The 26,986-nt window shown below is 47.8% G+C and overlaps 1 protein-coding gene across 1 annotated transcript in view; it reads right to left on the bottom strand.

Annotated features, from left to right (window-relative positions):
• The window catches only part of NAV2 (neuron navigator 2), a gene marked incomplete at both ends in the record, with an annotated part of 737,881 nt that overhangs the window by 523,960 nt on the left and 186,935 nt on the right, over nucleotides 1-26,986 (bottom strand). The window lies entirely within an intron of this gene.

Raw genomic sequence — 26,986 nt, 5'->3', positions numbered from 1 at the left:
TTATATGTAAAAACAGGAAGCTAATTTCTTCCTTCTGAATTTATATATCCAATTTTCCCAGCACCATTTATTGAACAGAATCTCCTTTCTCCAATGTGCATTTCTGCTACCTTTCTTGAGGTCAAGATGCTCACGCCACCTGCAGGAAAACACACAGCCAAAACTGAGCAGGGCATGGTTGGCATCTGTGTCTTCAACCCTGGAACCCGAGATGCATATCACTGGCATCCCCAGGGCCAGCCCCAAGCTGCCTGTTGCTCCCTCATCTTCAATGATATGGCTGTTTCACATGCAAAAAAATGCTGGGCCATGAGTGTGAAGGGAAGAAGTGACGAGATGTGGAATTCCAGCTGACATCAGCAAGAGTCAATTCTGCTGCCTGGAAGGAAGGCCCAGGTGAGAGCAGCTACCAGGTTGGATCCAGGAAAATGAGCTTTCCGTGTCAGAGCTTAGCCTTGAGTTGGCTTGCTGTTGTACTTTCACAATTTCCTTCCCCATAAAGACAGAGGGGTAAGCTCTTTGAGCCACTTTACTTCTCAACTCCCCATCCTACTGTGACTGGGGCAATCATCTCTCTGCAGGGAACACTGTAACTAGTTCCAGACCACCCAGTGCAACCCCACAGAAGGGAGCAAGACATATCCTGCACATCCTGCAAAAAACTAAGCCTGATGCCCAGCCTTTGACTTAGCAACAAACGTTCCCTGACTGAGGGCTATTATATGCTGTGAGGCAGCAGAAATAAGCACAAGCAGCTCCCAGGCTTCCAGAGGAGAAACAGCTGTTGCAGCATGAGGGAGAGAGAACACTAGAGACAGAGGAGGAGATGAGAGACAGAATGTCTTTAGTGGGGTAGAGACAGCAAAGAACCCTCGAGATGGGATCAGGAAGAGGCAGCACTGGAGCTGGGCCTGCAAGGTCGGCAAGATGTCGAAGCACAGAGAAGGAAGGGAGGGACATTCCAGATGAAGAGAAATGCATGAGAAAGTCAGGGAGGAGGGATAATAATGATACTATCTTGGCATATTATAGGTATATTTGCTTATTTGTTACTTAATTTTTTTTCTTGCCAGGTGTGGTGGTGGTACATGCCTGTATTTAGGAGGCCGAGACAGGAAGGTCACAGGTTTGAGGATAGCCTCGGCAACTCTGTGAGACTCTTAGCAACCTAGCAAGATTCTTTTTCAAAACCAAAAATAAAAAAGGGCTGGTGATATAGGTTGGAGATAGAATGCCTCCGAGTTTAGCACCACAAAAAAATTTTCTCTTTCAGTATTAATACTTCAGTATTCTAAGTTTTAAAAATGCAAAACAAGAAACATTACCCATAATTCTGATACCCACAGATATTAAATTCATGACCAGATAGAGGCTTTTTGTGTGTGTGATTTGTGGTGCTGGGGATTGAACTCAGGGACATTCTATTTCTGAGCTACACACCCAGCCCTATTTTTTATTCTTTACTTTTTTTTTTTGGTGGTGGTCTGGGGTTCCTGGAAAGCCTTCTACCTCCAGGCTATATTCCCAGACCATTTAAAAATTTTTTTTTTGAAACAGGGTCTCTTAAGCCAGCACGGCTGGCTTTGAACCTGCGCGATCCTCCTGTCTCTGCCTCCCAAGCGCGGGGATTACAAGCGTGCACCACCACACCTGGATAGTCTTTACTTTTTGAAACAGGGTCTCATCAAGTTGCAGAGGGCCTCACTAAGTATCTGAGGCTGGCCACAAACCTGTGATTCTCCTGTCTCAAGTACGGTGATCATAAGGGTGACACCACACCGGGCTCCGACAGAGGTTTTAAGCATTTGACTTCTCTGAACTATGGCCCCACACATGCCCTGCTCAGCGCTGAACACACCTGTACCTCTACCCGCCTCTGCCTGCCCCAGACCCATCCCTCCAGCACTTAGTCTGGCTCATGCCCAGGTATTCTCTCTTAGGTTCTTATTATCAGTCCCTGTTTCAGTGTTGTGACCAAAATACCTGATGCACACAGAGGAGGAAAGGGTTATTTGGGCTCATGGCTTCAGGGGTTCAGTCATGGCTGGCTATCTCCAAGACAGAAACATCATGGCAGCTGGAAGCAAAGAAGGAGGAAGAGGGGAAGGGAACAGGGACAGATGCATCTAATCCCCACCGCCAAGCCCTAGTGACCCACCTCCTTCATCCACACTCTACCTGCCTACAGTTACCAGCCAGTAAGTCCATTAGAATTATTAATCTGTCAACAGGTTTATCCACAGAAGAGGCCTCTCTTCAATTATTTCACCTCTGATTATTGCTGCTTTGCCAACACATGAGCTTTTCTGGGGCCACTCCAGATCCAAATTACAAAAAGTCCTGGAGCTAGAGCTCATTTCTATTGACACTTTCCTTGATTTTACCCAGGGACCTCTGAACCCCCAAAGACAGCCTTGGTGGCTTCTAGGCCTTCAGCGAAGAGACACCCAAAGATGGACTGTGGCTGTGACGTATGTCAAAGCATGGAGGGCGGCGCGCCAGGCCAGGGAGCCACGGGGCAAGTGGGCACAGGCGCTTCCTCTCCCGCTCGCACACGCATGCTTTGGTCCAGTCAATGTTTATGGAGCACATACTCTCAGCCAGGTGCTGCATCAGCTGTTGGGGTTGCAGGTGTGACGAAGCACCTGCCCTCAGAGAGTGCAGCTGGTCGGGGAGGCAGAGTCAACATAACCACGACAATTGCACGACAGTGTGGCCAGTGTTTGGGTTGAGGCAGGGTACGAGACAAGATGGAGTGGGGTGGGGTTTGTGGCAGGACGCCTTGCAAGGGGGAAAGCCTCAGAAGCTGAGCATCTCTGTGAATAGATGCCTAGAACACTCTTATTATTTTATTTTGAGAGCAAAAACTGGGGGAAAGAGTTTCAGGCAGCAGAAACAGCCTATGCAAACAATGGTCTAAGCTGGGCGTGGAGGCACATGTTTATATCAGCATTTAGGAGGCTGAGACAGAAGAATTGCAGTTCATGGATGGCCTTGGCTAGTACTTGTGAGGCCGTTTGCAACTCAGTGAGACCCTGTTTCAAAATAAAGACTAAAAAATAGGGCTGGGGGTCTAGCCCGGAGGTAGAATGTCCCTGGGTTCAATCCCCAGTACTGCAGAAAAAAAATGGTCTAATGACATGGATGAGTATAGTATATCAGAGGTGAGCAAAGCCCAGGGCTGGAGTGGGAAGGACCACCGGAGGTGCTGAGGGCTGAGTGGGGACGAAGGTGGGAGGTGGAGGGCTAGCACCTACAACCTGCTCAGCTTCTTACCAGTTTCCTGACTTTGAGCAGGCTAATCTCTCTGAACAGCACTGGTGGAAAAAGACAGGAGGGAATGGATGTGAATCTGCAGCAGACCTCAGGGGTCCAGAAGCATGCGTGTAGAACCCCACCCTGGCTCTTGGGGATGCGGGCCTCCCTGGCTCACCACAGACCCCATCTACAATTCCCTCCACAGCCTCTGCCCCATCCCTCACCTGGGCGGTCTCTCCTCTCTTCCTTTGGCTGTGAGAAGCTCACAGTCAAGAATGAAAGGAACCAGTTGCACCTGGTCAGTTCATCCTCTCCGGACAATGGCTGACTGTTCAAGAGAAGAGGGATAGAAGGATCTCTGAAGCTGTCAACAGGGAAAATCTGGACCATGGTGGAAACAGAAATATTTACTTTTCAGGAAGAAATATTATAGAAACAACTTTCCATCACCAAGGCTCTGGTCTGATGTAGCTTTCTCTTACCAGGAAGGTATTCTTGCTGCCTGCAAAAGATGGCGGGAGGATATAGATGCCTTTTCACAAAATAAATGAGTGCCGCTGTAATACTTGGGAAATCCTGCCTTTCAGGCAGTGTAACAATGCACGGGCTCCAGGTAGGCCCACCCGGACTGGCCCTCTAGGTCCTCTCAGTGCTCCTGGGGGCTGTGGCCAACCATTTCCCTCAACAGGCCTCTCTCCCCAGGTCCCTGAAGGAGCTTATGGAGCATGCCCAGAAAAATGTCTCTGTGGTTCATAGAAATGTATTCTCTTAGCTTATTTTTTTAAAGGAAGGTTTTTTTTTGTTTTGTTTTGTTTTTGGTCTCTTTGGACTGGGGATTGAACCCAGGGCAGTGCACTCGCCAGGCAAGCACTTTGCCACTGAGCTACATCGCAGCCCGGAAGTGGATTCTCTTCCTCCTGCTCTTCTCCTTCTCCACCACCTGAGCCTCCTACATAATCAGCAATTTCAAATGATCTCAGTCCACAAGCAGTACCAGGCCAAGCCGTGTATTACAAGCTGCCCAGGGTTCCTGTCTCTCAGGCCAGGGCGGCTGCCAGAATATATCTCAGGACAAATCTCAGTCATGGAGCCAAGAGGTGTTCATGGAACTCCTGGAGTTTATGGATAAGCTTGAGGCTAAAGGTGGAACTCAGCCATTGGGCTCCCTCTGTCTCAGAGAGATCTCCATAGACCAGCGTCTCTTTTCCTGGCTATAACTATAAATTAAAACAGCCACCTTGGTTAGATCAGATAGGAATGCAGCCTGGTGTCCTTTCATCTTTCCTGAAGTATCATCCATATATAAAACACTCCCATCAGGATTCTCCAGCCCAGCTCTCTAGGAGAAGAAAGACAAGCCACAAGTTCTTTCTTCCAATTGCCACAGGACACCAGCTGACAGGTGATGTGTCATTGTCTCAGTCAACATTATAACCAATACAGTCCAAGAAGCCTGAACACACAACTTAGAAGAAGGAAGATTTATCTGCCCACATTTTTTTTTTTTTTTTGAGATTTCAGGTTCTGTCCAGGTGAGGCCAGGTTCTACAGAGCTCAGTGCATGGCAGCAGGGAGCAGACAGAGGGAGAGAACAAGGGCTCTGCTCTCACATCACACAGGCTGGAAGCCAGAGAGCAAGAGCAAGGGAATTCAAAGACCAAAGCACAGACTCCAAGGCCGCACCCCCAGGGACCAATCTTCAGGTACACCCCACCTGCCTAGGTTACAGCCCAGTAAATTCACCACAATGGATTTACACACTGATGAGATTACAGCCCTCAAGACTTAGCTGCATTAACCCAGAACATTACTGCATGAGCTCTTCAAGGAGCTTTCTACATCCACCCTCACAGATGGAGGGACAGCAGGAGGATAACCGCCATGCCTTTGCAGTGTTCTCTCTGTTGTGCCGCAGTGACCGCAAAGCTCCCCTCATGGGTGTGTATAGAGTGTGTGTGTTTGCACCAGATAAAGTTTATTCTAAAGGTCCATTCGAAGTATGGAGTGGGTGAGGCAGTCGTTTTACCGGTATTACTTTATGTGAAAAAAAAATGGAGGGTTAAATTCACCACTGCAGAAAAAGAAATCCCATTTGGGCCCATTTCAACTACATGCAAGGAGTGGGCACTAGAGTGAGCTCCCCGGGCCTCAGTGTGGTCCTCTGCTGTGTCTGGCCTCCCAGGAGCAGGAGCGGAGCCCAGCCAGGAGAATGGTGATCACAGTCAGACTTACAAGGGAGAAGTGGTCAGGCTGTGACTGTAGCTCTCACAAAGCTTCTCTTAGATTAAGAGGGAAGAGGAGACTTTCACTGCAGAACATATTCCTGAGGATCGAAGGTAGGGTGGAGTACAGGAAAGGGGCTTCTGTGTGTGTGTGTATGTGTGTGTGTGTGTGTGTGTGTGTGGTACTGGGGATGGAACCCAAGGGCATTCTACCTCTGAGCTTTACCCTCAGCCCTATTTTTTATTCTTAATTTGGGGACGGGTCCTCACTAAATTGTAGAGGGTCTCACTAACTTGCTGAGGCTGGTCGTGAACCTGTGATCCTCCTGTCTCAGCCTCCCAACTACTGAGATTACAAGCATGTGCCACCACACCCGGCTAGGTTTATATATATACATGAAATGACCACCATTAAGCCCGGCAACATGCTGAGCCCTAAATTGGTGGTATCTATTGTTATTTATTGCTCACTAACTGTGTGGCTCTGGGGAAGTCTCTGACCTCTCTGAGCCTCGGTCTTCATCTCTGTGGACAGGTCAGTCCACCCTTGCTGCCCCACCAACCCTGCACCCCCACTCTTCAGGGAAGAACATTTGCTAAGTATGGCCAGGCCGGGCACCTGATAGCTCTGCTCCTCCAGATGAAAAAAAGAACACGAGGCCCTGTTCCACTGCCAAGTCTCCTTAGAAGGCGCCACGGCCAGCACTCTGCCCAGGGCCGCCAGCGCCACACTGGCGCTTTCTGAGGCCTGCAGGAGAGACCCAGTGGGAAGCCAGCTCAGGTTCCCACTTTTTGAGCGACCTGAGGAAAAGCAGCATTCTGTCTGGTTATGTTCCTGTTCAGAGTGGAAGATTCCAGAACAACTCATTTCCCTGGGTAGAGCCCCCACCCCAGATCATCCCAAGCTGTGCTCTGAAATGTGTCTGTGCCTCCCCCTGCTGGTGGCCATGGTCACTGCACACTAAGTCTCCTGCCACAGAATGGGCGGGCCAGACAGGGTCTCCCCTGGAGGTTTGGGGGTGTTGACACGAGGGATGGACTCCTGTGCTCCCTGGGCTCCTGCCTGCAGTGACCGCCGCTGGCCTCCACGTGAACATCTCTAATGAATGATATCATTTCAGCTAATGTTTATTTGCTTAATATTTGCATAATGTATTTGTTCTTTGCTTTGCTTGATATTTGTTTGCAAGGTGCCAAGCCCCCCTGCTAAGCATCTTACTCCTCTTACCTCCTTTAAATCTCTCAGTAACTCTATGAGGTGATATTTATTCTTCTCCCCATGGTGCAGGCAAGAAACCCAAAGCGAAAACCTGCTGAAGTTCATCGGTTTGGTAACCGGCAGAGAAATGATTTGAATCCAGGCAAATTTCCCCCCATGCCTGTGCTCCACTGGAGTGGCGGATCTCCAACTTTAGGGAACATGAGGATCACCTGGGATGTATGCTAAAATGCAGTTTCCAGGCCCCATTGATCCTGGAATCGTGGGTCTCCATCCAATAAAGCCTAGGGATCTTTATTTTAATAAACACACTAGTGAATTCTGTGTATCTAGTCCATGCTTGCTATGTTGCTGTATATTGCAGAACACCCTGTTGCATCCTCATCGAGGGCTCAAATACTAACCAATGTGGTCGTGTTAGTTTATACTTGTCACAGGCAGAAAATTGACTCTGGTCTGTAAAAGTCCCTCCACGTCAGAAGGGGGCCATGACTGACTTCCACCTTCAGTCTCAAATTTATCCCTAAAATCTACCTGGGAGCTGGGCGTGTTGATGTAATAGCAGTACTTCGGTGGATGGAAAAAGAGGATCAAAGGTCAAGGCCAGCCTCAGCAACTTAGCAAGACCCTAATAAAGAATACAGTAGGACTGGAGATGTAACTCAGAGGTAGAATGCCTCTGGGTTCAACCCCTGGTACCACTTCTCACAATCCCCAGTCTGCCTGACCTGTGCTGGAGCTCTGATCCCAGAGTCTCAATACCCAGCTTAGTGCTCCATCAGGAGAGATCGGGGAGGCTGAGGAAAGAGTGGGGAGCAGGGAGGGCCCTTCCCTGACTACTGGGCATGGGAAATCTACCTTTTCTTCCTGGTCTTGGTTTATTCATCTCAACAATGAGAAGACTCGAGATGTCTAAGTTCTGAAAACTCTATGTGCCCATGTACCAAAACTTTATATTTCTTTTGACTTCCTGAGAGCTCCCACCACAATTGAACTTGGCTTCCCGGCATATCTGTTGCTGCTTTAAGATGGGTCCAGAATGTTAAGCTAATTAGAACTTGGCTGTTAATGCTCTTAGTATCTTCTTTGGGTAGGTAAAGCCTCTTAAGAGCACCTTCTCCAAGCTTTAAGTGTGACATTATCTCAGGACCAAGGGAAAACTCTTGGGACTGGATGGGTGGTTAGGGATTAGGGGGATTGTTAAGGATTTTATGGCTCGACGGGGATTCATAGCCATCCCAATAATTGTGCCACCAATCCATGTTTAGCTGAGTGGAAAATCAATTATGAAGCAGCCTGGTCTGGCCAGCTGTGGGTGAAGATGATCAATAGACCAGAGAACATGCAGCCTGGGTTCTCGCCCCAGAACTACGGGTATGGGGCCACGTGAATCCCTGCTAGCTCTGGCCTGTTGTTCTCTTTGCAAATGAGGCCTTAAGTCTTGCTTTACATGGCCCCTTTCTTCTTGGATTCTGAGATTTATGATACCGATCGGCTCTGGGAAGTCTATGTGCCAGGCTTACCTCTAGTGAAACATCTTGGAATTCTATCTTGTTGCTGATTTAGCGTCTAAGCCCCACCCAAGCTTCGGTACTACCAAAACTTGAAATTGAAAAAAAAAAAAAAAACAGTCAAGGCTAGGCATGGTGGCACATGCTTGTAATCCCAGCAGAAGGCAAAGGGATCGCGGACAGTCTCAGCTACTTAGGGAGGCCCTTTGCAACTCAGTGAGACCCTGTTTCAATAAATAAATAAATAAATAAATAAATAAATAAATAAATAAATAAATAAATAAGGCTGGGGGTATAGCTCAGATGTAGAATGCCGCTGGGTTCCATCCCCGATACCACACACACACACACAAAGATAAAAAGTCAAGGAGGTTAAGTGAAGATCCAGCCCATGTCTCAAAAAGGGAATTACTGTAGAGATCTTTTTCTGCCCTAAAAGATACCTAAGATCCTCAGAAATGTCCTAAAAGTTTATAGGGAGACCCCAGCCACCACTCTGACTGCCAACAGGATTCTCAATCCAAGAGGGGATTTGACTCCAAAGAGTTGGAGGTTGGGCATAATACTTGGTTGCGGATACAATTTGCCCCATGAAGAAGTGCTGTATCTTCATATAAGGATCCATGGGACAATATGGTTAACACCTGGCACATTCAAAGCAGCATACCTGTCAACTGTTTTGGTACATTTTGTTATTTTACTAATTAACCCCTGTCTACATATCTGTAAATGAGTATACTATTACCAGTATTATTTTAGGGAAATGGCTGGAAGATTAACAGATGAGGTACAGAGGAATGAGGCCATCTCACCAGAGGTTAGTGACTGTACCTCCAGCTAGAATGTCCCTTGAAACCCACAAGAATGGGACAGAGAAAAGGCAGAGACCTCAGCTCACACCTCCAGTAGCCCTTCGTCCTCCCCACAATGACAGCTGGGGCCATGGAGAAGGATGTCTGCTCAGCCAGGGCCCAGGGCCACACAGACTCAGCCAGGCTTACAGGCTGTGGAATCTTGGCTAAGTCACTTCACTGCTCTGAGCACCAGTGGGGTTAAAACAGGGTGCAGGGCAGAGGTCCCATCAAGGAACTCAACACCCAGTAGGTTTAAGAAGCAGGCAGCTTAGGAAAGGATTTAGACAATTACAGATTATGGAACTGGGGTTCATGGTAATCTAACTTAAATCTCAGGAGGTTCTCCCAACATCTATCTAAACTAAGCAGGATGGTGAAGATCACTGAATAACTGGTCCGTGTCTGGAAATAGCAGGTGCTTGGACAACATTGACTGACTGAGATGAAGGGAGGAAGGCAGCGTAGCTGACCAGGGCTGAGGTCAGCCTCCATCCCTCTGTCGGCAGTGTGGCGTTTCCAAGCTTCAGATACACCATGCCAGGGCTGGGACTGGCAAACAGGAGGCCAGACAGTGTCCTAGTTTTCCCTAAATAACTCAATAATAATTCAGATGGGCCCCAGCACCCCTCCTTCCTGGGCTCCCACCTGCTTCCCACTGCTGTCTAAGAAGAGGTCGGCCTGCTTGGAACATGCACACCCCAACATCTGGACTCACTGGCAGCTCACCACGCTCAGCTGCAACACCATATGAATAGAATTAGTCATCATTTTGGTGAAAGTCAGCAATAAGAGGAGGAAAACCACACTTTTTGCCTCTTACCTCTCCTTCCTGACCTCAGAGAACTATGCCAGAATTTAGGACGGGGAGAGTAAGTGTGGTCATCTGCCTCAGAATTTGCTAGATAAATTCAGTAGAGCACTACTTACTCTTCACGGCAATGGAATCTGTGCTCAGAAAAGTTTGGAAAACACGACTCACATGTTTTCTTCTGCTCTTTGAAGTTTCCTCTGCAGCCAGGCATTTTAAAGGCTCCCTGGAATACTGTCTGAAGAAACCGGTTCAGTTTTCTTTGACCCAGAGTTGTCTGAACTTATTGAACTCTGGAACCTTCCTCTCAGTGCATGCCCCCGCCCCACACACACGGGTTAGCATTAGCATTTCTTCTGTTGGTCCCATGTCACTCATTTCCAGCACATCCCTGGTTCCTGAAGTCATTCTGAACATGTAAATCCTGACAGAGTGACTGACCCAGGGTCACATGGCCCACCATTTTGTTGTTTTTATGATACCGGGGAATGAACCCAGGGGCATTCAGCCTCTGAGCTCTGCCCCCAACCCTATTTTATTTTTTTTATTTTGAACTAGGATCTCACTAAGTTACCATGTGCTGTTGGCCTCCACCCCTATGATTCTTCTGCCTCAGCCTCCCAAGTACTGGGATTAAAAGTGTGCACCACTGCACCTGGCTTGGCTCAGTATTCTTAATGGTACAAGACAAATATTTGCTTAGCACTCGAGAGTTTTTAAATAGACTTATGTTTGTTCTTAGCCTGTTTTACTGACTACAGTAACAGTGTTTAATGCTGTGGAAGGCATACTCTCTGTCAGAGCATTTATAGGTGTCATGACCTTGATTAAACATCACAGATAACCTCTAAGGTACACTCTTATCTTGCTCATTATGAAGTCAAGAACACTGAGACTCAGAGAACCCAATGAAAGTGCTCAAGGTCACACAGCTGGGGTAGCAGCTGATCTGAACCCAGAAAATGGGACTCCAAAGTCCAAACTCTTAGCACCCCAGCCCAGTCCAGGGAAAGCATGTTTTCCTACAGGAGGAAGGAGCTGTCTGCAGAGCTCATTACCTGGGGATCTCAGGGTTGTTCCAAAGTCTGTGACTGATTATCAGCTTTCTTAATAAGCATGACCTTGCTCTTTTTTCTCCCTTATTAGCAGGGAAATGACCAAAGGAGGCCCAAAACAACAAGAAAACAGAGGCTATTTTGCCACTGATTCTGAGAAAAACAATGAAAAATAGTTTCAACAAAAAGCCAGTTAGGAAGTCTACTTGAAAAACTATCAAATGCAATTTTGATGAGGACAAACTTAATAAAAGCACAGCTTCTGGCTCCCACAGTTAGGGCAGAACAGGCATATTAGGGGACCCGTTCACCAAGAGTCTGCTGGAAAAGTTGAGGCCCCAGGTTCATTAGGCCAGCCTCCACAGCTGCAGTCCACCACCCTCCCAGGGAAGAAGGGCTCTGGACACCACGTAGCTCACTGAAAGGGGGCTTTGGAGACTCACTAGAGCAGAGTTACAAACACCCTGGGAAAGGGAGAGAGAGGGCCAGAGTCTTCCCAGGAAAACGGCTCCCTGTCTCCAGACCTCTTTCACAGAATGAACCATGTCTTTGGAAGTTTCTTTATGGAACAGAGAAAATGGCTGGCAATTAACACTTACATCAGTGGTCACTTCTCGTAGGCCTGGCAGTCTCCACTGCTGGGCCAAGCACTGTGGTCCTCCCGTTGTCTTATCTAGGCCATCGCAGCCAAGGTGAGCAGGAATGCAGCTTCTACTCAGCAGGCAAATTCCCGAAGAAGGGGGTTCAGATTAAAGTCTCAAAAGATCCATGCTCCCATAATGCCTTATGTGTCATAAGATGTTTTCTTGGGTGTTATGTAGCTTACACAATAGCTAGGTAATTTACACAATAATTCGATATGGTAGTTGTCTTGATTCTATCCACCTGTGGTCATGTGAGGAAAACAAGGTTCAGAGAGGTCCAGGGGCCTGGCCAAGGAGAGAGAGGCCCAGCCAGACCCTAGCAGAGGGGTCCTGAACTTAGCTGGACCTTCTAGATCATCCAGCCTCACTCCAACTGCCTAGCTGTTGGCCCATGGCAGAGAGGGATAACTGGAAGCTATTGGGTGGGGGTGGTTTGTTTTTCAGCAATAGATAACTGAAAGAGAACCTAATTTGCATTAATTCATTTCATCTTCATATCAACCCCATGGAGAAACTGGGGCACAGAAAGCTCAAGTTGCACAATAAAAAGCACAGCTAGCTTTAAATACACTTAGGCTAAGTCCGGGGTCCATGTTTATAAGGTCTATGTTAAATAAACCCCCTTGTAAAAGGAGCAGTACCGCCTGTGAGGTGGTCCCACAGGAGCAGATCCTCTTGTACCCACTCACTAACCCCATCAAAAGCCCCTCTGTAATCTGGCTCGATGCTGCCCCCAAGTGGCCATGGAGTACCCAAGCCTCCCTGCACTGCTGCATCCTGGGCTGCAGGAGTGACGTTTACAAAGAACCTGTCATCCCTTTTGGAACCCTCCAGAGCCCTCCCCATGCTTCCCAACTGGAACTGCAGCCCCTGTTCTGTTCTGTTTGGGGCCCATTTAGCCCAAGCCTGCCCTGTTCACTGCTCAGAAAGGGTCCCACCTGACGCTCAAGTCGAGATGCCTCTAGAGCCCTGCAGAACAAATAGAGTATCTATGGAAATACTGCTCCTGCGCCAAATCCCTCAGCAGACGCGGCGCAACCAGAGACCCCAGCGTTCTTCTTCAATGCCCAGAATCACCATTCACTCAAGAATGGCACAAGCAATGCTAATCCAACGCAGCCGCATTTCAGTAAAGGAGAGCCATGTTAGGAGATGGCTTCACGGTGACAAAAATAATCAAACGCACAAACAACAAGCATCTTACCCCTGACACTTAAAGAGGTATAAAGAAATGCACATGCTAGTGTTTTGTAAAACTACTTATCATATATTGATACCTGTATTTCATTATCATTGTTTTTCTTTGAAATTTTCTGTTGGCTGTTTAATGCATGGGAAACAAACTTTTTGTGCTAAGAAGGGGTTTATAGGCTCAACGAGCAGCCGATGAGGTCTGCGGCACAAGAAATGTTCAGAGACCCCTGCTGCGGTGCCTCCAGCCAACCCCGTGAGTGCTTCAGATTTTCCTGCCAGTCTTTAACGGTTCGCTAAACTTCATATTGTTGCAATCAGGTTGTATAATTTTGTAGACTGTGTTGTTAACTAACCATAAACATGTTTTCATGCTATTTCTTACACACACTCCTTTTAACGTGGCACAACAGTCCGTTTTGTTGAGGCATCATGACTCACCACTCCCGCATGGTTTGTCTTTTAAAATGGCTTGAATCTGTCACCAGTATAAATGACACTGGGTGAGCACTGTCTCCCAGCAGGATCTCCCCAATTTTAGATTGTTGCCTGTGGAGAGCTTCCCAGCAGCGGCAGAGTCGACACTTTTCAGGTTAAAACACCTTTTCTGGGGAGGAGGTGGGAAAGCAGTTGGGAGGCAGATCAAGAAAGAAAAGGGAGGCTGTGGAGGAGCAAGATGAGACAGGAGGACAGCGTCTTCATGTACCTGTGCACTAGCTGTGCCCACTTGGGGCTGCTAAGTATGAGTTGAACAGGTGATAAGTATGAGTTGAACTCTAGTCAGCCTCTGCTCCAAGCCTCACACTCTGGCTGCATCCTGGGCCCAGTGGCCCAGAAGAAGACACAGGAGACGAGGCCTGCAGATGAATTCCCCTTTGCTCCCAGGTAGTGGTGTCTCCTTAGCATCTCCAGGCTATAAAATGCTACATCCCATTGAATGCCAGAAGGAGGGGCTCTGTGTGTGTGTGTGTGTGTGTGGGTACCAGGAATGGACCCCAGGAGCATTCTACCTCCGAACTACATCCCTAGCCCTAGTTTTTATTCTTTATTTTGAAACAGGGTCTCACTGAGTTGCAAAGGGCCTCACTAAGTAGTAGCTGAGGCTGTCTGCGAATTCCGATCCTCCTGTCTCAGCTTCCCAAATGCTGGGATTACAAGCATGCACCACCACGCCCAGCTTAGGGGCCACATTTTAAACCCAAAGTCTCTGGACTTCTAGAATCTGGAAAGGAAACATATCAGTGTGAGCGATATTACTTCCATTTTTTTTTTCTTGACACTGGGCATCGGACCCAGGGCCTGGACCTCTACTACTGTTTGCATCTCCAGTCTTTCTAAATTATATAATAAAAATCCAAAGCTTCATCCTCACAGGCCCAGCGCCACAGGAACCAGCAAGGCTTTTGTGAATGCATCCCAGCCTGACCTCTCATGCCCCTCTGCGTCCTCCCTCCCTCCTGGACGGCACTGTCAAAACAGGGCCCAGATCCCTGCATGCTATTCTTCCTCTCAGGATGTGTTGCTCAGGGAACTCAGTTCAAGACAGATGTGTGTGTGTATATATATTTGTATATATTTGTTCCAATAAAACCTAACGGGGGAATAAGTCATCACAGCATGCATTGGTATATAAGATTTTCTTTCAAAATGTGGTGGTATCTGTGAGGTAGAAAACTTGTTCTTAAAAACATCCTGGCTAGTTAAATCAACAGCGACATAAATGCTTATCTACCCCTCATCTTCAACAACCTCTCATTCTATAGAATCCCAGAGGACAAATGACCTGAAAGTCACTAAGCCTGTAAACTGCACAGCTGGGGTTAAAAGCCAGGTGACAGACAACCTGGGGCCAGCAGGGTCCTATCCCACGAGGCTGCCTCCCAATGCCTCCCGCCGGCTTTGGATTCAGGGGACCCATTCTCTAGATGGAAGCCTGTGCTACTAGTGAGGAGAAGCCGGGCCGTCTGGTGACACCCGAGGGAGAAGCAACTCTCCGCCTTTACACTAACATCCAGAAGGAAACCCAGGCTGTAGGGGGAGCATGGTGCGGCCATTGAACAGCTGAAACTCAGCCCTGCCTCTGCTCCTGGACAGCTGTGTGGCTTTAGAAAAATATATTAACCTCTTCAAGACACACTTTCCCTCTGTGTGTGTGTGTTACATGTGTACCCACATGTGCACACATAGGCAGCTGGCACACACACACATGATACTGGGGGTTGAACCTGAGTGTTCTAACTCTGAGATGTATCTCCAGCCATATTTTATTTTTATTTTATTTATTTATTGTTGGTCTGGGGATGGAACCCATGGCATTCGACCTCCGAGCTACACCCCTGCTCTATATTTTATTCTTTATTTGGAAACAGGGTCTCACTAAGTTGCGGAGGGCCTCACTAAGTAGCTGAGGCTGTCCACGAACCCCGATCCTCTGGTCTCAGCCTCCCAAATCCTGGAATTATAAGCATACACCACCATGCCCAGCTTCATATTTTATTTTTAAATAGGGTCTTTCTAAGTTACTGTGCACTGGCATTAAACCTGTGATTGCCCTGTCTCAGCCTCCCACACACTGGGATTATAAGGGCACACCACTGTGACAGCTCATGCTTGTCATATTTGTAAAATTGAGTTGTTTTCTGAATAAAATGAAAACCTACAGGTAGACTTCATAGCACCATTTCAGGTATTTAGTATGCAAGTAGGCAATAACCTATCATTAGTTCCCTTTGGCCCTATTACAGGAAGGAAGGAAGGGAAGGATGGAGGGAGAAAGGAGAAGAAGGGAGAAAGGAAGGATTCACAGATTTCCATTGTGAAATGTTCTGTCTACTTCTCTGGTTGCCAGAGGGACAGGAACTGGTCCCCTTTTTAAGGGTGCAAGACCCTTTAACTGATTAGCCCAACAAAGTGTGCGTCCACCCCCTGGCTGGGCCCACACTCACCAGCAGAGGGCAGCACCATCCTGCTAAAATCCCAAAAGGGGTTTCCCAGGGATTCTGGGCTGCCCACAACAGATCATATCCCAGCTGGCTGGCACAGAGAGACAGATAGTTCCTGCCTCCCGACCATTCCCTCAGAGCCCTGGGACCTATGCTGTGTCTCCCGAGTAAGGGAATGGCCAGACCTCTGTCTCTGCAGTCGCCGGGGCTGGTTTTCAGTAGGCAGTGCCAAAGCACATTTGCTCTTCTGTTAAATACATGTTACAAATACTGCCCTGGGTAGAGATTCAAACCAGACTGAGGCCACCAGCAGCTTAAGCTCAGTGTTTCCTGGATATTGTACAACCGACTGGCCAATGCCTCCCCTCCTTTAGGTTGGAGGTGTGGTCTTCATTTTGAATAGTGAGGCTCAGACGCAGACTCCGCGCTGGGGAGAGGCTGGAGTGCAGGAAATGGAGTGGGGTCTTCCCCTTGTATGAGGAATTGGGATGAGCCCCAGGAACACATTCTTCACTCTCTACCTGACGACAGAGAGTCTTTCTCAAGATGGTGAAATTAACAAGCGAGGGACCCAAAATTGGGGTGTGAAGGGGCTTCCGGCCTCCTATGTCTCAGATATGGGTTCAGGCTTTCTAGAGAGAAACTGGTGTGTGTGTGGGGGGGGGGGGGGCTGGAGGTGGCCGTGCACTGATCCGGCGTGGCCCTCTTAAATCCTGAGTGTCCCCTCTAGGGACAGGGACAGCCTTTCTCATTGGGGACACTTTGCTACATGAAGGTGTCCATGGGGATCATGCCACAGCCATGCTGAGCACACAGGCAGGACTGCCAACGCCTGTGTTCTTGATCTTTCCTTTTTATTTTTTTGATACGGATGTAGTGGACAAGAAAAAGAATTTTTGCTTACACGTTCATTTCCCTGTTGTATACAGGATGGTCTAAACACCTGGTCACACTCCTCTCTCTCTCTCTCTCTCTCTCTCTCTCTCTCTCTCTCTCTCTCTCTCTCACACACACATACACACACACACACACACACACACACACACACTCAAATACACACACACACTCACATTCACACCACAATGTTAATGCTAAAGAAGGAAGCACATTCCTCCGCGGGCAGCACTGCTGCCCAGGAAACAGCCCCTCAGAGACAGCTACTTCCAGGCCGGAAGTCCTTGCCACAACAGGAGCTTATGAACACAGCCCGGGTCTTTTAGGCGTCAGGGCTAAAATAACCTTCCTTTTTTCACTTTCCCTTCCAAATAGCTGTAATATCTGTGAGGCTGAATCACTTACGGTTCTGCCTGTCCTTCATGCTACAAAATGGCTTTGCTTACTGTTGTGCCGTGGCCTCGTGCCATGGCTGGCATTTGTTGACTCTCCTAGGCTCAGGCTGGGGAGATTCTGCTCTGCTTGGTGGGGTGAGCAGAGACTGGGGGTGGGCTCCGGAGCCTGCAGCACAGGGCCCACTGAGGCAGGCGCTGGGCGTCGGCCCTGCCGGGATGAAATGCCCCTGGGTTTTTGGAAACTGACTGGGAGAAGCGGAAGAGGGGCAGAGTGAGGAGGCTGAGCACTCAGTGACCGTAAGCTGTGAATTGCCGCAGATGCCTCACACCTACCTTCCCTCTGCTGGCTCCCTCTGCCCAGGATTCCCGGGACTCCAGCCCTTGCTCCTGCAGCCCCAGGTGCAACAGAGGCCAGCATGGCCTAAGCTCTTTCTCCTGCCCTCTCTGCCACTTGCACCCACGGGGCTCTGCCCTGTCCCTGACACTGACCAGTCACACCACCTTGTCCAGGAGCTCAGGCCACTCTGGGCTCAGCCCCGGCATCCCCAGAGGGCAGCACCTCATCAATAATTCACCAGCTTTCCTGTCCTCATCAGACAAAGGGAAGGAGGACCTGCAGGCTGCGGAGGCCTGGGAACCCAGCACTGCAGTGTCAGGGAGCTGATGTCCTCTTCCCAGGAGAGGAGAGAGGAAGGAGAAGAGAGGGAGGGGCAGAGGAGAGGAGGGCCGGAGAAGAAGAAAGAAAGGATACCAACAGGAAGACTAGTCAATCAGATCTACACTTTCACAAGCAAAGAAGTTTGGTGTGGAGGGAAACTCGCTCTTTTGAAAGAACTAAACATTTTCCTTCACTACTTTCACCCAGGAACAGAGAGGAAGCAGGACGTGGCTGGGTTTCACAGACTGTTTCTTCACAGTTTCTTCCTCTGTTTTGACAAGACATCTGCTAAAGCTGCTATTCTGAACCACGCGGCATGTCACCTCCTCCGGCTTCACGGATGCAGGCTTTCGGAGGCACACCGCAGCCAGCGGAAGCTGAGGTGTGGTGTGCACACCTGCGGGCCGAGGCCAAGGGAGGGGTGCAGGTGCCCCGTGAGAGCCACATGGGGCCGCCACTCAGCACGGAGGACTTGCTATGGGACTCGGGCATATCTCTCGACTCTCAGCCTGGACTTCAGACTCCTCCTCATGTGGATCTTGGGGGAATCTTAAGAAGATCCCTGCCATCCTTACCTGTGGTACCCAGGCTCTGCTTTGCATATATATGGAACTTGATCCCAATTAGAAATTAGCCTGCTAGCCTCTTCACATTCTTATATAAATTGAAGCAAAGAAAGTGACAGGAAAGCTTAATATCTCTCCCCAGGAGTGATGACGTGGCTTCAGATCTCTGCTCCAGATTCTACTGGGTCTCCATCTGCCCTTGGGCAGCTTAACCTCTGTGGGTCCCGTTTCCTCATCCATGAGAAGCACACACTTAATCCCACACATGCAGGATTTCTGGGAAGACTTAGTGACGTTTTAGGTGCAGGGCCCTAGCACAGTGCCTGCACACAGCAAGTGCTTGATAAATGTGTACCCCCTCTCTTCTCGTTGCTCAATAAAAACAGGGGCACTGAAGGGTTCAGGAGGAATTTGGCGTTTCTCAGCAATTGATTTTGAGCCCAGCTGATTGATTAAATATACCAAGAATACTGTTTTCTTTCTTTTCTCCTTTCTTCTTTTCTTCCTTCCTTCCCTTCTTCTTTTATTTTGTATTGGGGATCAAACCCAGGGGCATTCTATCTCTGAGCTATAGCCTCAGCCTTTTTAAATTTTTCTTTTGAAACAAGGTTTTGCTAAGTCACTGAGGCTGGCCTTGAACCTGTGGTCCTCCTGTCTCAGCCTCTCAAGCTCTGGGCAGCCTAGGTCTCTCTGAGTGGTTCCAGAAGGTTCTCCCTCCTCCTCCTCCTCCTCCTCCTCCTCCTCCTCCTTCTTTTCTGTGGTACTGGGGATGGAACTCAAGAGCATTCTACCTCTGAGCTATACCCCCAGCCCTATTTTTTATCCTTTATTTTGAAACAAGGTCTCACTAAGTTGCAGAAGGCCTCACTAAGTAGCTAAGGCTGTAGTGAACCATGATTCTCCTGTCTCAGCCTCCCAAATGCTACGGTTACAAGCATGTGCCCAGCTAGCTTCTCCCTTCTCTTTTTTTTTTTTTTTTTTTTGGTGGTGATAGTAGGGATGGAACCCAGAGGCCTTCTACCTCCGGGCTACACTCCCAGACCTGTTTATTTTATTTTATTTGGAAAATCTCGCCAAGATGCTGAGAGCCTCACTACATAGCTGAGGCTGGCTTTGAACCTGTGGTCCTCCTGTCTCAGCCTCCCAAGCGCAGGGATTATAACCACGCCTGGCTTAGGTTCTCCCTTCTCACAAAGCCCTTATATTTATTTTTTTATTCTGGAGAGAGGTGCCCTAGGACTAGTTTTAATCACCTCTTAGGCAGTCTGTAAGAATGGTCCAGATCCTATTCTTAGGAAGTGTAGAAACTCCACCTCAGCTTTGGAACCTCAACCCAAACTCCCAGATGATAAGAAATGTCTCTTGCCAGGCGTGGTGGTGCACGATTGTAATCCCCGCGCTTGGGATGTGGAGACAGGAGGATCACGCAGGTTTGAAGCCAGGTCTGGGAGTGTAGAAGGGTTCCATCCCCAGTACCACCAAAAAAAAAAAAAAAAAAGTCTCTCAAACTCAGAAAGAGGAGAATGAATGACTCTTGGTTGCAAAGCTGAAACCATTTCCTGCTTAGGGGCCCAGATGGTCTTAGGGACTCTTTGCACCCTGAGAAATAGTAAATAAAAGACATTCATTCTTAAATTTCTTCTTTGAAAAAATTTCTTCTTTTGAAAAAAAGGAAATTGGTCACCTCTATATATTTTCTTTGATGATTTTATGTTTAAAACAAAATATGTAGAAATGTTTTTTGTGCTATTTTGTTTGTTTTGTTTTGTTTTGTTGTGGTACTGGGGTTCCTGGAAGCCCTTCTACCTCTGGGCTACACTCCCAGACCTATTTTCATACTTTTTAAAATTTGGAAACAGGGTCTCTTAAGCTAGCACGGCTGGCTTTTGAACCTGCGCGATCCTCCTGTCTCTGCCTCCCAAGCGCGGGGGTAATCCCTGCTTGTAATAAGCATCTGCCACCACACCCGGTTGTAGAAATGTTTTAAAATTTACTATTACTTATAGATGGAACGCTATTGGTAAGGATACATTCTTTTTCTACAAAGGCAAACTATGGGCCTGGAGGACATGGTTCATAAATTCCCACTCTTCCAGCAATGCTCGGTGTGACCTCAGGCAAATGACTTGCCGTCTCTCTGCCTCAGTGACTGCATCTGCAAGATGGATCGGGCCCTGCCTCCCAGCCTATGTGAGGCCATGCTCCTTGGAAACAGATCTGGCACACAGTAAGGGCTGTGGAAATGTTTGCTGTTGGAAGTGAAGGGTACAGAAAGAACCAAAAATGGGAGCCAAAATAAACCTTTCCTTTTTAGAAAAAAAAAATAGAAAAGAAAGTGAAGGGCAGTGACTAAATTCCTTCGCTATCTAATTTCCCTCTGATTTTGTGTATCTTCACTATTTTGGGGTTTTGCTTTTATTCTTAGACCCCTTTCTCCAGTTTCTTTTATAGTTCATCTGTGAACTGCTCTTTGGAGATTCTCATTATTGGTAGCTATGAAATTGTCAAGCAACACACATCATTGATAAATCTATCCTATGAGCTGAGACATTTAGGGAGGAAGACTGGTAGTCAGAGTCAGGCCCCTGCATCCGAATTCAGCCCTATCTTCTGGCCGGGTGGCTGGCAGCAGGTTATGCAACCTCTTGAAGGTTGGGCTCTCTCATCTGTCAGTCAGAGGTGATACTCAAGTTGACTTCACCTTTGTCCATCCTTCACACATTCATGTGGACCCACCGAATATTTGACAGTGAAACTTTTACCAACTGGGCCAAAATGGGTTTGTTGAAATTAACATAATATTAGAGCCCAGAAGGGACATATGTTTTCTCTAATATACCCAAACTAGTGAGTATTAAGGTTACCAGAGGGGCTCTAGATAACAGAGGGAAAGCCTCAGCAAAGCTAGAAAGGAAGGGTAGGAGAGGAAGAAGGTTGAGGTTGATTAATGGAGGAGCTACATTCAAATATGTGTATAAGTGTGAATGTAGCAGGTCAACCTGGACACTCAGTGTTGGGAGGGGGGAAATGCGGAAGTGAGGGGGAGGGCACCAAGCACTGTGTGAATGTATGCCATTTTCAATATGTTCCACATAAGAAAAGAAACATCTCAAAAAGGCATCGCAAAGCTCATAATGAGTTTTTAGCCCTCCTTTATGATTGTTACTATCATATCATTATTATCCTTTATTTTTAGTACTAGGGATTATACGCAGAGGTGTTCTACCACTGAGCTACACCCTCAGCTCTTTTTTATTTTGAAACAGGGTCTTGCTAAATTATTGCACTTTGGCCTCCAACCTGTAATCCTCCTGTCTCAGCTTCCTAAGTACTCAGACTACGGGCATATTCCTAGTTTATGACCTTATGATGACTCTTGTGCAACTGGGGATTGAAGCCAGGGCCACTCTACCTTGAACTATACCTCCTGCCCTGTTTTATTTTTTTATTTGGAAGCAGGCTCTTACTAAGTTGCTGAGAGCCTTGCTAAGTTGCTGAGGCTGCCTTCAAACCTGAGATTCTCCTGACGCCCAGGTACTGGGATTGCAGGCATAATCCTGTTTTATGATAATTTTTGAAGTGTAAATCTTAGAGCTAAGATAAATGGGTGAGTGGGGTCCTTTTTCTCCCCTGGGCCCTTACCCCCCAACTCTTTCCTTAGTAAAGGGCCCCCACCAAGGAAAAAGGAAAATGAAAGAAAAGCTTGAGAGGCCAAAACAAGAGATAGAGAAGATGGAAACTGCACCTGGAGGCCAGTGGCCTTTCTCGGTGCATGATCACTCGTGCGCAGAGCAGTAAAGTACTGCAGACACCTGCAGCAGAGAGGGGACTGAAAACAGCCGTGTGGGAGGTGGGAGAAAAGAAGAAAAAATTTAGCTTCAAAGAACAGATTGAGAGTCTGCAATTAGAAAAACCAGAAAGAAGCTATTTTGTGTCAGCAGTTTTGCATTTCATGGTCAGTCTTGCTTTGATTTGGCATTCTCTTTGGGGGTGGCCTCAAGAGAGGATTCAAGTGTTTACAGCATCTTCCTAGCTCTGCTTCTTGCAGGGCCTATTTCTGGCCCTTGGTTGGGCTGTGCAATTCCTTCATAGCCATGGCTACCTCCATTTGCAATGGTTTTTCATTCCTTGGAGAGGTGGCCTCCAGAGTGACTGCAGGCTCATTGACATTCAGGGGTACAGTAGGGTCACATGCAGGAGAGGATGTACATATCAGCATTCAAAGGCAACAGGATAAACCCTGGTGCACTTTCTCCAATTTGGCACCTCCCATTCAGAACAGAGGCAAAAGGCTTAATGTCCAGAATCCAAGTGTCGACTACTGACCTTCTCCCAGATTCTGACCTGAGAATGAGCCAGAAGTTGTCTTTTTGGAAGGACCCCAAAGGTCTCTCATTTATACATGGGAAAATCATTGCTCCTGGGGCTTAGAAGATGATGTATATTAGAGATATAGCTCATCTCAGGGAGAGAAAACTGGAGAAAAGAGAGTAAATAGGAAGTACAACAACTAAAGTAGTTGCATTTAATTTTGGGAAAATGAGAGAAAGAGAGTGTGTGTGAGAAAAGGGGGGAGGGAGACAGAGAGCACGCTAGCTCTCAAGAGCTGGAAAATAATTTTTCTATATTCCCCAAGGCAATTTAAATAATAGAACCCCTCCCCAAGAAAGCCTTGGGTGATTAACACTGGAGTTTGGATAGTAGTGGTTGCCAGGGTAACCAGCTTCTCCTTCCCATATACAACCCCGGCCTGTCCTCCATGAAGCCACCACACCCTGCAGGTGGCTTTGGAGAGGTGGAGACTGCTAGTAGGGGCAGTCATGGTGGCCAAACTGCCCAGCTGCCAGCTGCCTCTCTACCTGTCCCCAGGGGCTCAGCCTTTGCCATTAGGCACCACGCCCAGGGCCCCCAGTGCAGCCCACCATGTGGCCCCCATTAGTCACGCAGCCAGAACCTCACCAGCCAGTTTCATCCTCAGCAGGGCCTCAGTTACAGAATAGCCAGGCTGGAGATGTGGGAGTCTCCAAGCTGGGGATTCAGCTCTCCCCTGTCATCTGCTTCTCAGAAATCACTCCAGCCTTGTTAGAGACACCAAATCAAAACCAAATGAGGATGAGATTTCCCTTTAAGGAAACATCTAGTCGCTGCCTGTGCCTGCTTGAGCACAGTTTGGGGTGATTTCCTGGAGAATTAGTGTCCTTGACTTTAAAACTGAGCCCCATGGTATTTCAGGGTTCCTTCTGTGGAGAAGGGGATCTTCTGCCAACTTCACTGGGAGCTGCTCTGCTCCAATACTGATATCCTGTAGATTGAGAGACTGCATATTTTGTATATGTGAAGAATTATGCTACTTAGAAAGGTTGAGAACGCTCAGGCTATTCTCCTCAATGTTGACTTTCTTCGAGCTTTCTTTCCCCCAGTGCTCAGTCCCCTCTGGAAAAGCAGAGGCACTTCCAATGTTGTTTGGCCTCATTGGTCCCTGCTGATAAGGAGCCGACTCCCCGTCGCTCTGTGCCAGCCCCTCAAGTGAGCAAGGCTTCCAAGCAATACCACTACTTCAAAGGTGGCTCTATGGCCTACACCTTTTTCTTCTTCTTCTACCCCATGCCAGTAGAGCGTATATTTCCCAGAAGGGGGAATTTGTTTTTGGAGACCATGTCCAGGCCAAATGGCAGGCTCTCAACCAAGGAATCGGCTCTGAGGGAAAGAGTCAGAGCACATATGTGGCAGATAACTCAGCCGACAGCCGTGCTCACCCCAAGCTCCCTGGAGGCAGCCCAGGAGACTCACATCTGCCCATCTTACACCCACTTAGAGCAGTTACCAGCTAGCACTGGAGAGCAGCTCCCCCTTCCTATAGCAGGATCCCCAAAGAACCACATCTACACTGGCGTGGAGGGCTGTGGCATGTGGCAGGTACGCAGAAAAAAAGTGAGCGATGGATGAGAACTAGGAAGCCCAGAGCAGCTCTATGGCAGGGAGAGGGTCTTTGATTGGGGCAACTTCTCAGCTGCCTTCTGTTCTGAAAGCAGGGTGGGGAGGTGGAGAGTTGAACATTTCCTACAACTAACCACATGCAAGGTGTATGCTCCTGTGCATCCAAGCATCCTTGCAACAGTTCTGTGAGGCAGGTGTCACATCCCCATCCTCATCCCCTTGCTTTAAGCCACTGGCAAAGAAATTAGGTGAGGAGAGAATTTGTAAGATCTTCCTGAGGATTTTGAGCTAACTAGTGAGAGTCAGGCTTGCCTGCAGCTCTGCCTGGCTCTAAATCCAGGGCTCACTCCACAGCACCCTGAGTGCCCTCCTCTAACTTCCCACGACTTCCGCTCCCTGTCTCCAGGAGTATAAAGTTGTGGTTTTAGGGATTGAAGCCAGGGTACTCTACCTATGAGCTACACCCTCAGCTCGATTTTATTTTTATTTTTAGTTTGAAGCTGGGTCTTGCTAAGTTACCATGTGCTACTAACCTTGAACCTGTGATCCTCCTCTCTCAGCTTCCCCAAGTACTAGAATAACAGGCATGTACTGCTAAGCCTGGCTTAGATCCCATTTCTTTCTAAGTCCTCAAGATAGACAAGGACCCCCATGTGGCACATGGCCCACCCGAGCCCTGCATGACTACCTTTGCATGTGTGGAATATGGACTCCAGGGAGACAGAACCCAGTCAGGCACCAGAACTGTAAGCCATGGGGACATGAAATTTGAACCTGGCCTTTATGGCAGCCTCTGTCCATGTTGTCACTCTTGAAGACTGTGTCTGGCTTACAGCACAGGTCCCATTCTGCTTGTATTGAAGAAAGCTACAGCAGAAGGAACTCAGGGTTAGAATCACAGGGTTTGGGACCAACACCCACCTCCTTCTCCTGCTTCTTATATCAGTTGATCTACATAGCAACTGACTCTGCCCATATTACAACTACCTTGAATAAGCGGCCATTCATTCATTATTCAACAAGACATGTATTGAGCACTGTGTACCAGGCACAATATTAAGCATTATACATCTTCGAGGTACTCAGTAAATATGATCTCACTGAATGAAGTACAAATCCTATTATAGTAGTAAAATCACAAGCTTTGGTCAGGAAGGGCAAAAGAAGTTAGTGTTTGAATGATAATTTTCATAAGGATACAATATACATCCATGTCCATTACACTATTTGGTAGCTGATCCTCCAGCTCAAATTGAGAGCATTCTGGAATATGTGGGGAACTCCGAGGACAGAAGGTGACACATGACATTGGCACAGCTGAAAGTGATATCAGTCTTGGAGTTAGCCAGCATCAAACACAAGAGGGCAAAGACTAGGAGGAGAAATGCTGGAGTACCTACTGTATCTCATTAAACCCCAAATGGCCCTATGGGACCAGCAGGTGTTTTCATCTCCTTTTTCTAGACAAAGGACACGAGGCTCAGGGAGGATAACTTATTGTTCCAATCACAACAGCCAAAGTGGCAAAGCATCTAACTCCAAAGTTTCTGCTTTTTAACACTTATACCAAGGCTGAACTTTTTTTCAAAAGAGGATCACAAGACAGACTACATCTGTGGGTTAGATGAGGCAGGTTGTGATAAAGAAAAGGTATGGCTGTGGAGATACGTGAATAAACACGAGAAGCATGGTTATGTTTCATCAACAACAGCAGCAATTACTACTAAGTCGGTTGGCAGCACACGGCATGAGCACTTGGGGCATGGTCCTCGAAACTTCACACACATATGTAGAGCAGCCTTGCAGAAGGAAGCCCAGACTTCCAAGAGGAAGACTGACTACCATGCCAGGTGATCATTTTTATCTCTGTTTCCTAGGCAAGGGGACTGAGCCTCTGAGAGGGTCATCAGTTTGCTCTAAGTCATATCCAGGAAATGGCTGACCAGGGGTTTGAACCCAGGTCTTTCTCACCTTCAGATTTACATGAATTTTCATGAGCTTACACTGAAAGTCAAACAAGGGTGGATGAAGGAACTCCTAGAATCTCAGAAGACCATGAAAATCACAGAAGACCATGAACTTTCCTTAACCAGATGGTTCCCACATTTAGGGGATCAGATCCATACTTACCAGCTATAAGGAAAGTTTGTTAGAGAGAGGTGGGCTTCACCCATAATCAGAGGAATCTGCTATGGTCTGAGGTCCAGGTGGCAGGACAGCCCCCAGGAAGAGGCAGGGTGAAAGGTCTGTGGGAGAGTGAGAAAGAGTTTGGGTCTGAGCCAGGTGGGCATGCTGGCTCCACCATTTTCTACCTGGAGACTTGGACAAACTTCTGAATGGCCTGAGTCTCCATATCTTGTTTTTTGGCAGTACCAGGGATAGAACCCAGGCCCTTGTACATGCTAGGTAAGTACCCTACCACTGAGCTACATCCCCAGCCCTGAGTCTCAGTATCTTCACCTATAGGATAGCAGCACTGTAGCTTTTAAGAGTATGTGCTTAGGATCAAACAGAGTCAGAGTCTCAGATAAATCACAACCTCTGGGTATCTGGGGTTCTCCCTAAGATGGGCATAACAAGGACTAATTCAAGGCTGGTTTTAATGAAATCAGTGTCTATGGATTGCCTTAACATAGAGCCTAGCTCCAAGCAAATACTCAACAAATAGTTCTTACACAAGGGGAGAGAGCAAAGTTTGTAAGAGCTTCATCTATGGAGAGAGCCCCTTTCCAGCCAATGGCAACTACAGACTGATCCATAGTAAGGCAGAAGCATATTTCAATTGGAAAATGACATCTTCCTAGCTGGGACCATATGGAGCCAGGACACCAG

This window comes from Muscardinus avellanarius (assembly GCF_963383645.1).
Source record: "Muscardinus avellanarius genome assembly, chromosome: 1".
Taxonomy (NCBI): domain Eukaryota; kingdom Metazoa; phylum Chordata; class Mammalia; order Rodentia; family Gliridae; genus Muscardinus; species Muscardinus avellanarius.
The sequence above is the reverse complement of the archived record's forward strand: the minus strand, read 5'-3'. Positions and strand labels throughout refer to the sequence as shown.